Source organism: Mus musculus, chromosome 13 (genome assembly GCF_000001635.26).
Source record: "Mus musculus strain C57BL/6J chromosome 13, GRCm38.p6 C57BL/6J".
NCBI lineage: Eukaryota > Metazoa > Chordata > Mammalia > Rodentia > Muridae > Mus > Mus musculus.
This window is the reverse complement of record NC_000079.6, coordinates 84,968,312-84,984,878: the sequence shown is the minus strand read 5'-3', so window position 1 is coordinate 84,984,878 and position 16,567 is coordinate 84,968,312. Positions and strand designations below refer to the sequence as shown.

General features: G+C 39.6%; 1 pseudogene; it reads left to right on the top strand.

The window, feature by feature from the left end:
- The first annotated feature begins 10,561 nt into the window (after positions 1-10,561).
- Gm4059 lies at positions 10,562-11,170 on the top strand (annotated as a pseudogene).
- Positions 11,171-16,567: the final 5,397 nt, after the last annotated feature.

Below are 16,567 nucleotides of genomic sequence, written 5' to 3'. Positions count from 1 at the left end.
AGGCAGAAAGCTAAAAGATTTCATATTACAATGAAACAGGTTTGTTTATTACCAGACATTGTACATTGTTATATGCATATCTCTGTACCTCAGTCTTTGCCTGTTTGTACTATGGAAGATGCTTTGTGAAAAATACTTCCATGGCAGGCCTCCTCTCATGGAAATGTCCTTTTCTCTGCTTGCTGGCAATAGGAAGTCTTTTTTACCTATTGAAACTTCTTCACTTTTGTTGAGTATTAGAAAAATAGTTCATGGAGGACCATTTAAAAGAATGAATGCTGAATATAGAATTGATGTTTGTGTTTAAAGCCAGTTTTTAAAGAAAACTGTCCTGACAAATAAAAACCTGAAGTTTTTATGAATTTATTTCAAACAGGACCTACAATCTAGGCAGTCTAGTTTGAACATATTTTTCCTTAACTACTTTTAACTGAGTGTGTACTTTAGGGGGCATTTCACCATAGGAAAGCATCCAACCCACTTCCATTTAGTTTGTACGAGGATCAGCATGGTAAGAAGCTGTGGTTAAAACTCCTCAGTTAAACATGTCCAATTTGGCTTTAATATGTACAGAACTTAGGTCTTATTATCTCCCCTAAATATTGTTGCCTCAGTAAGACAAACACCATGTATCTTCCTATTACAGCGATTTGAAGGGTAAATCAAAAATTATCCATTGAATCCACAGCCAATGTAAAGGAACAAAACTCCTCCATTAGACAGAGCTTTGCTGTCTTTGTTTTATTTTCATTTGCTTTCATTTTCTACCTGTGTTTCATACTGCATTTGGAAATACATCTTTAAATGGTGACCTTCTCTTGCTACTGTCTCTGACAGTTGTTTTTCTTGAACATGACTTTCGCTCTAAGTTTCATCATGCCTCTTAGTAAACTTTTATTACTCAACTAGTATCTGCTAATTTGCAGTGATGATTCTTTCTTATTTAGAGGACAATTTTTAACAAGTAAATGAATGGACTCTTTGGCTCTTGCCTTCCCAGAAGCTGTTAGCTTCTGTAGTCTACACTCTCACCTGTGCAGACTACTTTCTGCGGAGTCCTGGAACCAAGATGGCTCTCGCGGATCCTGAGGCAAAAGCCTCCTGGGCTGGGCGGACACCTGGTCCTTTGTGCTAATGTTTTGAAAATTCTACCTTCTTTTTCCAAAACAATTCTTCAGAGACTCTTCATGTCTGACATTTGTAGTACAAAAGCTTATGCGATGGCGTCTAAATTTCTTCATAACTACCGTTTTGTTGTTGGTATATGTTCTGTACATTGAAAGATACTTAACTGTATCACTGCCTTCCATTTACTAAAAGCCTAAGTTGCCATTATTAACAATTGCTATAAGAATCAAATATGTGTTCAGACATTAGCCAATGTCACCTGGTGGGCAAAATGGCATTCCTCTATCTCCCAGGTAAGAACCATTGGCCAATACTAACAGCTGCTTCAACAAAATTTTTAGCATTTAGCACACAATTGAAATGAAGATTGAGCCCTCTGTTGCTTAATCAGCGCCACTTCTAGAAGGCTAGAATACTCTGGAATTCCTGTTATGCCTACTTCTTTGGTCTCACAGAAGTAGAAAAGCTTAGTAAGTCTTTTTGTTAGTTGTAGTATCCAAGCAGTGATTCTCAACCAATTTAGACAGGATGGACAAACTCACTGGTTTTATAGCTTTGCTGACACAAAACAAAACAAACAAAACAAAACAAAACAAAACAAAACAAAAAACCAAACCATTCCATAGCTCTCACCTTAATAGGAATAAGAGACAAAGTCAAATATTTGTGACTATGGCCTGAAAATACAAATCTAGGTTGCCTCATATTTCACGATGCAATATAGAAACAGTTTCATGAAGTGTTATAGAACAAAGAACCCATAAATCAAGACAGTTTTAAAATATGTTGATGGAAACAGTAAACGGATATTTACAGGAAGATGAGAGAAGCTCCCCACTGTGCTTCAGATACTAATTACAATCTTAGATTTTGGCTACGTGGAAGTTGGATTCAAGTAAGTTAATAAGAGTCCAAATATTTGATTTTTTCAGTTACAGAATGTTAGATCTAACATAGATGTGGACAAGTTCAAGGTGCTGAAACTAGCCAGAGGTAAAGTAATTTTCTTCTAAACTTGTAACATTCCAATCTCTACATATCACTGCAGTTCTAATCAGTTGGACTTTGCAGAAAAACTTCTTTCCAGAAAGTCTTATTGGCAATTAAACCCTTGGTAAAAATCAGATTCATATAATCTTGCTAAGTACATCCCAAGCCTTCCTACAGAAAAACAAAGTATCATAGAGTCCATGACTATTTTACCTACAGAAATATAAGACAACCAAAGGAGATCAAGGAGATACAAGTTGGAAATGAAAAAGTCAAAGCATTGCTATCAAAAATTGATATGATACTACCTATAAGTAACCCAAAAATTCTACTAGGGAACTCCTACAGCTGATAAACATCTTCAGAGAAGTAGCTAAATATAAAATTAACTAAAAAAAAAAAACCCAATCATTCTTCAATATACAAATAATAAATGGGCTAAGAAAGAAATCATGAAACAATACACTTCAGAATAACTACAAATAATATAGAATATTTTGGTGTAACCTTAACCAAGCAAGTGAAAGAACTATATGGTAAGAACATGGATTCTTTGAAGAAGGAAATAGAAGAATGTACAAGAAGACAGAAAGATGTCCCATGCTCATGGATCACTACGATAAACATAGTAAAAATGGCCTTTTTACCAGAAGCAATATTCAACACAATCCCCAACAAAATTCCAATACAATTCTATACAGACCTTGAAAAACAGTACTCAACTTCATATGGAAAAACAAAATAAACAAAAAGTAGGAGCTAAAACAATTCTGCATAATAAAAGATATTCTGGAGGTATTACTATCCCTGATTTCAAGCTATATATTACAGAACAATAGTAATAAAAACAGGATAGTATTAGTATTAAACCAGACAGGTTGATTAAAAAGGCAATATGGCAGTCTACAGAATGGAAAATGATCTTTACCAGTATCACACCTGAGAGAGGGCTGATATTTAAAATATATAAAGAACTAAAGGAAGTAGATATTAGCTTCCAAGATCCCACCAAGACTAGTCTGCATAGGTGAGAGTGTGGACTACAGAAGCTAAGAGCTTCTGGGACAGGCAGGAGCCACGGAGCTCCTGTGGCAGACCCTGTTTCGTGCTCCAGACATCCCTGCACCTTCCCTGCCAGAGGAGAGGCATCCACCCGGCCCAGGAGGCCAATGCCAGAGCATCTGCCTGAGACATCTTGGTTCCCGGATCCTGCTAAGACTAGTCTGCACAGGCTTCAGACATCCGTGCACCTTCCCTGCGAGAGGAGAGGTGTCCACCTCCCCCAGGAGGGCTTTGCCTGAGCATCCAAGGGAGCCATCTTTCTTCCCGGATCCCACCAAGACTAGTCTGCACAGGTGAGAGTGTGGACTACAGAAGCTAACAGCTTCTGGGACAGGCCCTGTTTTGGGCATTCATCTTCTGCCAGGAGGCAAATCCGAACAACAGCTATCTGTGCACCTTCTCTGCAAGAGGAGAGCTTGCCTGCAGAGAGTGCTCTAAAAACTGAAACTCAGGAGAGAGCTAGTCTCCCAGGTCTACTGGTAGAGGCTAACAGAATCATCAAAGGAACAAGCTCTAACCAGAGACAACTATAACAACTGACTCCAGAGATTACCAGATGATGAAAGGCAGACATAAGAATCTTACTAACAGAAACCAAGACCATTCACCATCATCAGAACCTAGCACTCCCGACTCAGCTAGTCCTGGGTACCCGAACACACACAAAAAGCTATACCCAGATTTAAAGGCATATCTCATGATGATGGTAGAGGACATCAAGAAGGACTTTAATAACTCACTTAAAGAAATATAGGAGAACACTGCCAAAGAGTTACAAGTCCTTAAAGAAAAAGAGGAAAACACATCCAAACAGGTGATGGAAATGAACAAAACCATACTAGACCTAAAATGGGAAGGGGAAGAAATTAAAAAAAAAAAAAAAAAAACAAAATGAGGCAAAGCTGGAGATAGAAACCCTAGGAAAGAAATCTGGAACCATAGATGTGAGCATCAGCAACAGAATATAAGAGAAGGAAGAGAGAATCTCAGGTGCAGAAGATTCCATAGGGAACATCGGCACAACAATCAAAGACAATGCAAAATGCAAAAAGATCCTAACTCAAAACATCCAGGAAATCAAGGACACAATGAGAAGACGAAACCTACGAATAATAGGAGTAGATGAGAATGAAGATTTTCAACTTAAAGGGCCAGAAAATATCTTCAACAAAATTATGGAAGAAAACTTCCCAAACCTAAAGAATGACATGCCCATGAACATACAAGAAGCCTACAGAACTCCAAATAGACTGGACCAGAAAAGAAATTCCTCCCAACACATAATAATCAGAACAACAAATACACTAAATAAAGATAGAATATTAAAAGCAGTAAGGGAAAAAATGTCAAGTAACATATAAAGGCAGGCCTATCAGAATTGCACCAGATTTTTCACCAGAGACTATGAAAGCGAAAAGATCCTGGACAGATGTTAAACAGACACTAAGAGAACACAAATTCCAGCCCAGGCTACTATACCCAGCCAAACTTACAATTATCATAGCTGGAGAAACCAAAGTATTCCACGACAAAACCAAATTCACACATTATCTTTCCACTAATCCAGCCCTTAAAAGGATAATAACAGAAAAAAAAAAGCAATGCAAGGATGGAAACCACATCCTAGAAAAAGCAAGAAGGTAATCCTTCAAGAAAAAAGACAGCCACAAGAACAGAATTCCAACTTTAACAACAAAAATAATAGGAAGCAACAATTACTTTTCCTTAATACCTCTTAATATCAATGGACTCAACTCCCCAATAAAAAGACATAGACTAACAGACGGGCTACACAAACAGGACCCAACATTCTGCTGCTTACAGGAAACCCATCTCAGGGAAAAAGACAGACATTACCTCAGAGTGAAAGGCTGGAAAACAATTTTCCAAGCAAATGGTCTGAAGAAACAAGCTGGCACTTCATACTCATCAAAGGTAAAATCCTCCAAGAGGAACTCTCAATTCTGAATATCTATGCTCCAAATACCAGGGCAGCCACATTCATTAAAGAAACTTTAGTAAAGCTCAAAGCACACATTGCACCTCACACAATAATAGTGGGAGACTTCAACGCACCACTTTCATCAATGGACAGATCATGAAAACAGAAACAAAACAGTGACACAGTGAAACTAACAGAAGTTATGAAACAAATGGATCTGACAGATATTTACAGAACATTTTTATCCTAAAACAAAAGGATATACCTTCTTCTCAGCACCTCATGGTACCTTCTCCAAAGTTGACCATAAAATTGGTCAAAAAACAGGCCTCAACAGATACAAAAATATTGAAATTGTCCCATGCACCCTATCAGATCACAGTGAACTAAGGCTGATCTTCAATAACAACATAAATAATAGAAAGCCAACATTCACGTGGAAACTGAACACCACTCTTCTCAGTGATATCTTGATCAAGGAAGGAATAAAGAAAGAAATTAAGGACTTTTTAGAGTTTAATGAAAATGAAGCCACCACATACCCAAAGTTAAGGAACACAATGAAAGCATTTCTAAGAGGAAAATTCATAGCTCTGAGTGCCTCCAAAAAGAAACTAGAGAGAGCACACATTAGCAGCTTGACAACACACATACAATCTCTAGAACAAACTGAAGCAAATTCACCCAAGAGGAGTAGATGGCAGGAAATAATCAAACTCAGGGGCAAAATCAACCAAGTGGAACAAGAAGAACTATTCAAAGAATCAACCAAATGAGGAGCTGGTTCTTTGAGAAAATCCACAAGATAGATAAACCCTTAGCCAGACTCACTGAAGGACACAGGGACAGCATTCTAAATAACAAAATCAGAAATGAAAAGGGAGACATAATAACAGATCTAGAAGAAATCCAAAACACCATCAGATCCTTCTACAAAAGGCTATACTCAACAAAACTGGAGAACCTGGATTAAATGGACAATTTTCTAGACAGATACCAGGTATGAAAGTTAAATAAGGATCAGATTAATGATTTAAACAGTCCTATATCCCCTAAAGAAATAGAAGCAGTCATTAATATTCTCCCAACCAAAAAAAGCCCAGGACTACATGGGTTTAGTGCAGAGTTCTATCAGACCTTCAAAGAAGATCTAATTCCAGTTCTTCACAAACTATTCTACAAAATAGAAGCAGAATGTACTCTAGCCAACTCATTCTATGAAGCCACAATTAATCTAATACCTAAATCACAGAATGACCCAACAAAGATAGAGAACTTTACACCAATTTCTCTTATGAATATCGATGCAAAATTCCAACTAAATTCTTCAATGAATTGGAAAGGGCAATCTGCAAACTCATTTGGAATAACAAAAAACCTAGGGTAGCAGAAACTCTTCTTAAGTATAAAGGAACCTCTGGAGGAATCACTATGCCTGACTTAAAGCTGTACCACAGAGCAATTGTGATAAAATCTGCATGGTAATGGTATAGCGACAGACAAGTAGACCAATGGAATAGAATTGAAGATCCAGAGATGAACCCACACACCTACAGTCACTTGATCTTTGACAAGGGAGCTAAAACCATCCAGTGGAAAAAAGACAGCATTTTCAACAAATAGTACTGTCACAACTGGCAGTTATCATGTAGAAGAATGGGAATTGATCAATTCCTATCTCCTTGTAGTAAGGTCAAATCTAAGTGGATTAAGGAACTCCACATAAATCCAGAGACAGTGAAACTTTTAGAGGAGAAAGCGGGGAAAAGCCTCGAAGATATGGGCACAGGAGTAAAATTCCTTTATAGAATAGCAGTGGCTTGTGTTGTAAGATCGAGAATCAACAAATGGGACCTCATAAAATTGCCAAGCTTCTGCAAGGCAAAACTCACTGTTAATAAGACAAAAAGGCCACCAACAGATTGGGAAAGGATCTTTACCTATCCTAAATCAGATAGGGGACTAATGTCCAATATATATAAAGAACTCAAGAAGGTGGACTCCAGAAAATCAAATAACCACATTAAAAAATGGGGCTCAGGGCTAAACAAAGACTTCTCACCTGAGGAATACTGAATGTTTGAGAAGCACCTGAAAAAATGTTCAGCATCCTTAATCATCAAGGAAATGCAAATCAAAACAACCCTGAGATTCCACCTCACACCAGTCAGAATGGTTAAGATAAAAATTTCAGGTGACAGCAGATGCTGGCGTGGATGTGGAGAAAGAGGAACACTCCTCCATTGTTGGTGGGATTGCAAGCTTGTACAACCACTCTGGAAATCAGGCTGTCAGTTCCTCTAAAAATTGGACATAGTACTACTGGAGGATCCTGCAATACTTCTCCTGGGCATCTATCCAGGTAAGAAGGACACCTGCTCCACCATGGTCATAGCAGCCTTATTTATAATAGTCAGAAGCTGGAAAGAACCCAGATGTCCCTCAACAGAGGAATGCATACAGAAAATGTGGTACATTTACACAATGGAGTACTACTCAGATATTAAAAAGAATGAATTTATGAAATTCCTAGGCAAATGGATGGACCTGGAGGGCATCATCCTGAGTGAGATAACTCCATCACAAAAACCTCACATGATATGTACTCACTGATAAGTGGATATTAGCCCAGAACCTTAGAATACCCAAGATATAAGATACAATTTGTGAAACAGATGAAGCTCAGGAAGAACGAAGATCAAGGTGTGGATACTTTGCCCCTTCTTGGAATTGAGAGCAAGGCACCCATGGAAGGAGCTACAGAGACAGAGTTTGGAGCTGAGGTGAAAGGGTGGACCATCTAGTGGCTGCCATACCCAGAGATCCATTCTATAATCAGCCTCCAAATGCTGACACCATTGCATACACTAGCAAGATTTTGCTGAAAGCACCCTGATATAGCTGTCTCATGTGAGACTATGCTGGGGAGTAGCAAACACAGAAGTGGATGCTCACAGTCAGCTATTGGATGGATCACAGGGCCCCCAATGGGGGAGCTGGAGGAAGTATCCAGGGAGCTGGGGGGATCTACAACCCTATAGGTGGAGCAACAATATGAACTAACTAGTACCCCTCTCAGAGCTCGTGTCTCTACCTGCATATGTATCAGAAGATGGCCTGGTTGGCCATCAGTGGAAAGAGAGGCCCATTGGTCGTGCAGACTTTATATGCCTCAGTACAGGGAAACGCCAGGGCCAAGAAGTGGGAGTGGGTGGGTGGGGAAGTGGGTGTGGGAGGGTGTGGGGGACTTTTGGGATAGCATTGGAAATGTAAATGAAATAAATACCCAATTATAAAAAAATCTTAGATAAAAAATGAAAGTAGATATTAGCAAGCCAAATAATTCAATTAAAAATGAGGTGCAGATTTAAACAGAATTCTTGACAGAAGAATCTTCAATGTCCAAAAGAAATGTGCAACATCCTTAGTCATCAGAGAAATGCAAAGCAAATAACTATGAGATTCTATTTTATATGTGTCAGAATGGCAAAGGTCAAATTTTCAATCTCATGCTGGTGAGAATGTGGACCTAGGAGAACACTCATCCATTGATGGGCGGAGTGCAAGCTTGTACTCTCACTTTGTAAGCAAATTTGCTTGTTTCTCAAATAATTGGAAATAGTTCAACCCTTAAGACCAAGTGCTACCACTCCTAGGCATAAAGACAAAGGACAGTCCATCATACCACAAAGACACTTGCTCAACTATGTTTATAGCAACTTTATTCATAACCACCAGAAACTGAAAACAATTTAGAATTCCCTTACCTGGTGAATTGGCAAAGAAAATATGGTACATACACACAATGAAGTATAACTCAGCTGTTGAAAACAATGATATCATAAAATTTATAGACAAATAGATGGAGCTAGAAAAGATCATATGAAGTGAAGTAACCCAGACAAAACATCATGTGTGCTCATAAATGAATAGTAGGAAGAAAGTAAAGAATAAGCATCCTACAACCTACAGACCCAAAGAAGCTACATTTTAAAGAGGGCTTACAAGGGGCAAGAACTAATGAACCTCATTGAAGGGGGTTAGAATAGACACAGTGGGTGTATAGTGGAAGGGGATGGAAACAGGAGGGATCAAGTTCAGGGAAGGCAGAGGGAGAGAGTATTAGGAGAGACAACTGGAATGGGAGGGACAATCTAGGGCATTGGAAACACCCAGGAATCTGTAAGAGTGACCCTAGCAATGAGGGATACACAGTCTGAAATTGCCATTTCCTAAAATCAGGCAAGACTTGCAATGGAGGGTTTGGAATATCAACCCAGCAACAAAACCTACCTATAACTCACTTTGCCTAAAAGATGGACAGGAGGAAATAAAAGCAGAAATTGAGAACATGATCAACAAATTATTGGTCTAGCTTAAATCCCATGCTGTGAGAGGGAGGCCACCCCTGGCATTGCAAAGAATATCTTGCTATACTTGCAGACAGAGCCTCCACAATCACCATCAGAGAGGCTTCACCCAACAACTGATAGAAACAGATGCAGAGACCCAAAGCCAACCATTGGGCAGAGCTTGGGGAATTATGCAGAAGAGGGGGAAGAAGGATTGTAGGTGTCAGAGGTCAAACACAGGAAAACTTACAAATCAACTAACCTGCATCCACAGGGATGCATAGAGACTGAATCACCAGCCAGAAAGCATGCATGAGACTGACTTAGGCCTTCTGTACATATGTTAGTTATAGTTATGTAGTTTGGTCTTCATCTGGGACTCCTAACAATGGGAGCAGGGACTGTTTCTGCCTCTGTTGCCTGACTTTGGGACTCTTTCCTCCTCATCTAGCCTCAACAGGGAGCCACCCCCCCCCCAACACTTTCTGAAGAGAAGAAAAGGAGTAGTGGAAGGGTGTGAAGGTGGGAAGAAGAATGACAGAGAGGAGGGGAGGGAGATGAAACTGCAAAATAGAAATAAAAAAATTAAGAAAAACAAAGGGAGGATAATGAGCATTAGATCTAACATTATTATGTGGGCATAGGCTTGGGAGAGTGATATCTGAACAGTGGATTCAAAAGAGACTATATAGGCTTAAGGACACTAAGATGATAAGAAAAATAACTTGAAAGATTTTTGACTTTTAACATGCCTTTAAATATGTGTCACCTTATAATCATAAGAGCCACTTAGAACATCATTAAAATTCTGTAAATATGACTATTGATCAGTAAGTTACTAGGGCACAAGGGGGAAAAGAATCCACAACTCTCTTGGCAGCATGCACTCTGGACCACCTAGATATCTATCAATAGCTCATTTCCTTATGGGGCATAGAAGTTCTGAGATTCAGAGAGAAAAACAGAGTAAATTAATGGTCAAATTGATTAAAATGAATATATGGGTCAAAATTTCATGATCGACCCATATTAAAACAATATAAAACATCCTAGATTATCTCTCTTGTCACCCAAATGGCTGCTGAAGATGGTGGAGGGGCAGGTTCTAGTATTGGGTGGCCAAGGCCATCTTCTAGGCCTTCTGGAGGCATGTGGTCAAGCAGGTACTGTTGGACCTGAAGGTGGTTATTGTACACTGTGAAGGCATTAACATTTCTAAACATTTCTACAGAAACAAGTTAAAGTATCTGGCTTTTCTCCAAAAGCAGATGAATACCAATCCCTCTCAAGATCTCTACCACTTCTGAGCCCCAAGTCCCATTTTTTGGAACTCTGTGTGAGGCATGCTACCCCACAAGACGAAGAAAGGCCAGGCTGCCCTGCAGCGCCTGAAGGTGTTGGATGGGATCCCTCCATCTCATGACAAGAAAAAGTGGATGGTGGTCCCTGCTGCCCTCAAGGTTGTTTGTCTGAAGCCTACCAGAAAGTTTGCTTACCTGGTGCATCTGGCTTATGAGGTCATGTTGAAGTTCCAGGCAGTGACAGCCACTCTAGAGGAGAGATGGAAAGAAAAGGCCAAATCCACTATTGGAAGAAGAAGCAGCTTTTGAGGCTACTTCAATAGGCAAAAAAGAATCTGGAGAAGAAAATCTGCAATTTCATAGAGGTCCTCAAGACCAATGGACTCCTGGTGTGAACCCAATAAAGACTGTTTGTGCCTCACAGCTTTCCTGCCCTTCCTCCACCACCAAGGAAGTGGGGACCAAAGGTTCCTTAGGCACTGCTCCTGTGGGAAGAGACTTCATTTAGAGAGCTCAGAGCTCACCACAGCTGAGAGCTCACCACTTGCTTGAGTTTTATTAAAGTGAAAACCATGGAATGACTTGAGCTTCAGTGTTGAAAACGAGTAGCAGGGCTGACCCACCCACCTAATCCAGTACCATATTCTGCAGCTATGAAGATGAGGGTTAAACACCTGGGCTGGGATTTAGAAGTGCACACTGTCAATACTGACTAAGTACAAGCACTTCCTTTACTGCTTCCCAACAGACCACAAAGCAATATTTTCTGGAAGGTTCAATATGCTAATAAATCATTTAACTTTAAAAACAAATAGAAGTATTAAAGCCAGTCCTTTATACATAAAGGATTGAGTGTATCAATGATTTCAGAGGCTACAAAAGCTACCTCCTCAGAAATCCCGACCTGATCAGGGTCACAAGTCCCTTCCGATCCACACCAGCACCAGGGTACCTTTGGCACGGAGTCTGCGGACACCCCCAAGGTACCCACAGGACCCTCCATGGGATCTTAAGACCTCTGGTGAGTGGAACACAGCTTCTGCTCCAATCCAATCGCACAGGCCCTGAGACTGCACTAATTAGGGTATCAGAAAACCCGGCCTTATCAGGGTCACAAGTCCCTACCAGTCCACGCCAGCACTGAGGTGCCTTGGGCTTGGAGTCTGCAGGCACCCACAAGGTCCCCACAGGACTCTCCACAGGATCTTAGGACCTCTAGTGAGTGGATCACAACTTCTGCCAGGAGGCAGGTTCGAACACAAGATAACTGGGCACCTTCACACAATAGGAGAGCTTGCCTGCAGAGAGTACTCTGAACACTGAATCTCAGAAGAGAGCTAGTCTCCCAGGTCTGCTGATAGAGGCTAACATAATCACCTGAGGAACAAGCTCTAACCAGAGACAACTATAACAACTAAATCCAGAGATTACCAGATGGTGAAAGGCAAACGTAAGAATATAACTAACAGAAACCAAGACCACTCACTATCATCAGAACGCAGCACTCCCACCCCACCCAGTCCTGGGCACCTCAACACACCTGAAAAGATAGTCCCTGATTTAAAAGCATATCTCATGATGATAGTAGAAGACATAAAGAATGACTTTAATAACTCACTTAAAGATATACAGGAGAACACTGCTAAACAGGTAGAAGACCTTAAAGAGGAAGCACAAAAATCCCTTAAAGAATTGCAGGAAAACACGACCAAACAGGTGATGGAATTGAATAAAACCATCCAAGACCTAAAAAGGGAAGTAGACACAATAAAGAAAACCCAAAGTGAGGCAAAGCTTGAGATAGAAACCCTAGGAAGGAAATCTGGAACCATAGATGCAAGCATCAGCAACAGAATACAGGAGATGGAAAAGAGAATCTCAGGTGCAGAAGATTCCATAGAGAACATCGGCACAACAATCAAAGAAAATACAAAAATGCAAAAAGATCCTAACTCAAAACATCCAGGAAGTCCAGGACAAAATGAGAAGACCAAACCTATGCATAATAGGATTAGATGAGAATGAAGATTTTCAACTTAAAGGGCCAGCAAATATCTTCAACAAAATTTTAGAAGAAAACTTCCCAAACCTAAAGAAAGAGATGCCCATGAACATAACAGAAGCCTACAGAACTCCAAATAGACTGGACCAGAAAAGAAATTTCTCCCGACACATAATAATCAGAACAACAGCACTAAATAAAGATAGAATACTAAAAGCAGTAAGGGAAAAAGGTCAAGTAACATATAAAGGCAGGCCTATCAGAATTACACCAGACTTTTCACCAGAGACTATGAAAGCGAAAAGATCCTGGACAGATGTTATACAGACACTAAGAGAAAACAAATGCCAGCCCAGGCTACTATACCCAGCCAAACTCTCAATTACCATAGATGGAGAAACCAGAGTATTTCACCACAAAACCAAATTCACACATTATCTTTCCATGAATCCAGCCCTTCAAAGGATAATAACAAAAAAAAACCAATACAAGGACAGAAACCTCGCCCTAGAAAAAGTAAGAATGTAATCCCTCAACAAACCAAAAAATACAGCCACAAGAACAGAATACTAACTCTAAAAACAAAAATAATAGGAAGCAACAATTACTTTTCCTTAATATCTCTTAATATCAATGGACTCAAGTCCCTAATAAAAAGACATAGACTAACAGACTGGCTACACAAACAGGACCCAACATTCTGCTGCTTACAGGAAACCCATCTCAGGGAAAAAGACAGACACTACCTCAGAGTGAAAGGCTGGAAAACAAGTTTCCAAGCAAATGGTCTGAAGAAACAAGCTGGAGTAGCCTTCTAATATAGAATAAAATCGACTTCCAACCTAAAGTTATCAAAAAAGACAAGAAGGGGCACTTCATACTCATCAAAGGTAAAATCCTCCAAGAGTAACTATCAATTCTGAATATCTATGCTTCAAATGCAAGGGCAGCCACATTCATTAAAGAAACTTTAGTAAAGCTCAAAGCACACATTGCACCTCACGCAATAATAGTGGGAGCCTTCACCACACCACTTTCATCAATGGACAGTTCGTGGAAACAGAAACTAAACAGGAACACAGTGAAACTAACAGAAGTTATGAAACAAATGGACTTAACAGATATCTACAGAACATTTTATCCTAAAACAAAAGAATATATCTTCTTCGAAGCACCTCATGGTGCCTTCTCCAAATAATAATCACAACCATATAATTGACCATATAATAACCAATAATAATTGACCATATCACTGGTCACAGAACAGGCATCAACAGATACAAAAATATTGAAATTGTCCCATGCATCCTATCAGACCACCACGGACTATGGCTGATCTTTAATAACAACATAAATAATGGAAAGCCAACATTCACGTGGAAAATGAGCAACACTCTTCTCAATGATACTTTGGTCAAGGAAGGAATAAAGAAAGAAATTAAGGGCTTTTTAGAGTTTAATGAAAATGAAGCCGCAACATACCCAAACCTATGGGACACAATGAAAGCATTTCTAAGAGGGAAACTCATAGCTCTGAGTGCCTCCAAGAAGAAACGGGAGAGAGCACACACTAGCAGCTTGACAACACACCTAAAAGCTCTAGAAAAAAGGAAGCAAGTTCACCCAAGAGGAGTAGACGGCAGGAAATAATCAAACTCAGGGGCAAAATCAACCAAGTGGAATAAGAAGAACTATTCAAAGAATCAACCAAATGAGGAGCTGGTTCTTTGAGAAAATCAACAAGATAGATAAAACCTTAGCCAGACTCACTAGAGGGCATAGGGACAGCATTCTAAATAACAAAATCAGAAATGAAAAGGGAGACATAACAACAGATCTTGGAAAAATCCAAAACACCATCAAATCCTTCTATAAAAGGCTATACTAAACAAAACTGGAAAACCTGTATTAAATGGACAAATTTCTAGACAGATACCAGGTACCAACGTTAAATCAGTATCAAGTTAATGATCTAAACAGTCCCATATCCCCTAAAGCAATAAAGCAGTCAACAGTCTCCCAACCAAAAAAAGCCCAGGACCAGATGGGTTTAGTGCAGAATTCTATCAGACCTTCAAAGAAGATCTAATTCCAGTTCTGCACAAACTATTCCACAAAATAGAAGCAGAATGTACTCTAGCCAACTCATTCTATGAAGCCACAATTACTCTGATACCTAAACCACAGAATTACCCAACAAAGATAGAGAACTTTAGACCAATTTCCCTTATGAATATTGATGCGAAAGAAGAAATGCTAACAACTACTAGAACAAAAAAGGTTTCTACAGAAATAATCCAGCAGAGTGTCTTGACATAGAAACTTCCTGGATTAGGATGGGCCATAAATTCAATGAAAGTTTTGTCCTTTGTTTTTTTTAAAGTCTGTCTCCTGCTTAGTCTGGTTTCCAGCTCACAGCAAATCTCCTGCTACACCATTTTTGATGTTGAAATTATAGGTATAAAACTGCTCACTCAGATAGCAGCTCTTTATATAAGATGAAGAAACAGAAGTGTACATGCAGGAAGAAAGTCATATGAAAGTTGAGACAGAGGTGAAAGGGTATGCCTATGAACCCTGTAATGACAGGAGGTATGTCTGCTGTCAGGACCTGGAAGAGGCAAGGAAGGATTCTCCCCACAGCCTCGGGAAGGACATGGAACTAAGAACTTGAGTCCCCCAGAATGGTGAAAGAGTAGGTCTTTTTGTCTTCTGCATCTAAATGTGGCTATTTGTTGTGGGAGCCACAAGAAACTAATTTATCCCTTCATGGAATTTAACACTACAGTGAGGACACAAATCAGAAGTGTAACATGGCAGGGAGTTAAACAGGAAAGCAGAATAACACCGTGTAAAAGAGCATCATCTGAAGCCGCTTGGGAATAATGTCCAGGAACAAAGGCCATGCATGATTAACCTCCTCCAAGTTTTCCTGGTGTGAAAGTAAGTCGTGAATGAAAGCTAATACACTGCCCAGCCACAGGGAACTTCGTTCTGACTGTACCCCGCAGCACAGCCCTTTCCAGATTTCACAGCCTGGAGTCTATACAAAGAAGCTTGGGGCCTCTCTTCTGAAACAACTCCAGTACTGAGGTGCTATCCAGATTTAAAACGAGCTGCTGAACTTTGACAAACAAAATAAGACGAGTTGTCCAGAGAGTATTTATGTTTTCTGAGTGAGCACAGAGTAGACCGCCCCAATATGCAACCCCAACTTCATGCCCAGACGCCCTCAGTGTTCCCTTCGCTCACTTGTAATTCCCGTGGCTCGTTTTTCCTTTAATATACGTTCAGAAAATGCTCAAATGTCTAGTTTTACAATTTTTCTGGGACTGCCTGGGATGCCACATACGATCAAAGCACTTCAGGGTCTCCCATGAATAAGTCTGTATCTTGGATTTGTCAAAGACATCATTGTAAGTGGGTGTCCTTGAGAGAGCTTAATTTTGTACAATAAGCACAGACTTGTAGAAATATCGGCTAACAGAGATGTTATTTATTTATTTAAAACATTGATCCTTTCCCACTTGTGTATCAGTTATATTTCCACTTTCCTATATTTTCTTAGGAGAGTTCTCTGGGCATGTGCAAGGCTCTGTAGCTTTGATTCACAGTCTACATCTTGTTCAATATTGTTTCTAAAAGTCATGAGAATAAATTAATTTTCTTGCATATAAATAAAGTCAGACAGCTTGTGAATTTAGCCATATGTATTGTGTATAAGTTAAAAATATTAATGATATCATAGATACGGTTATTGAAAATGATTAATATTTGTTACATTTTCTCT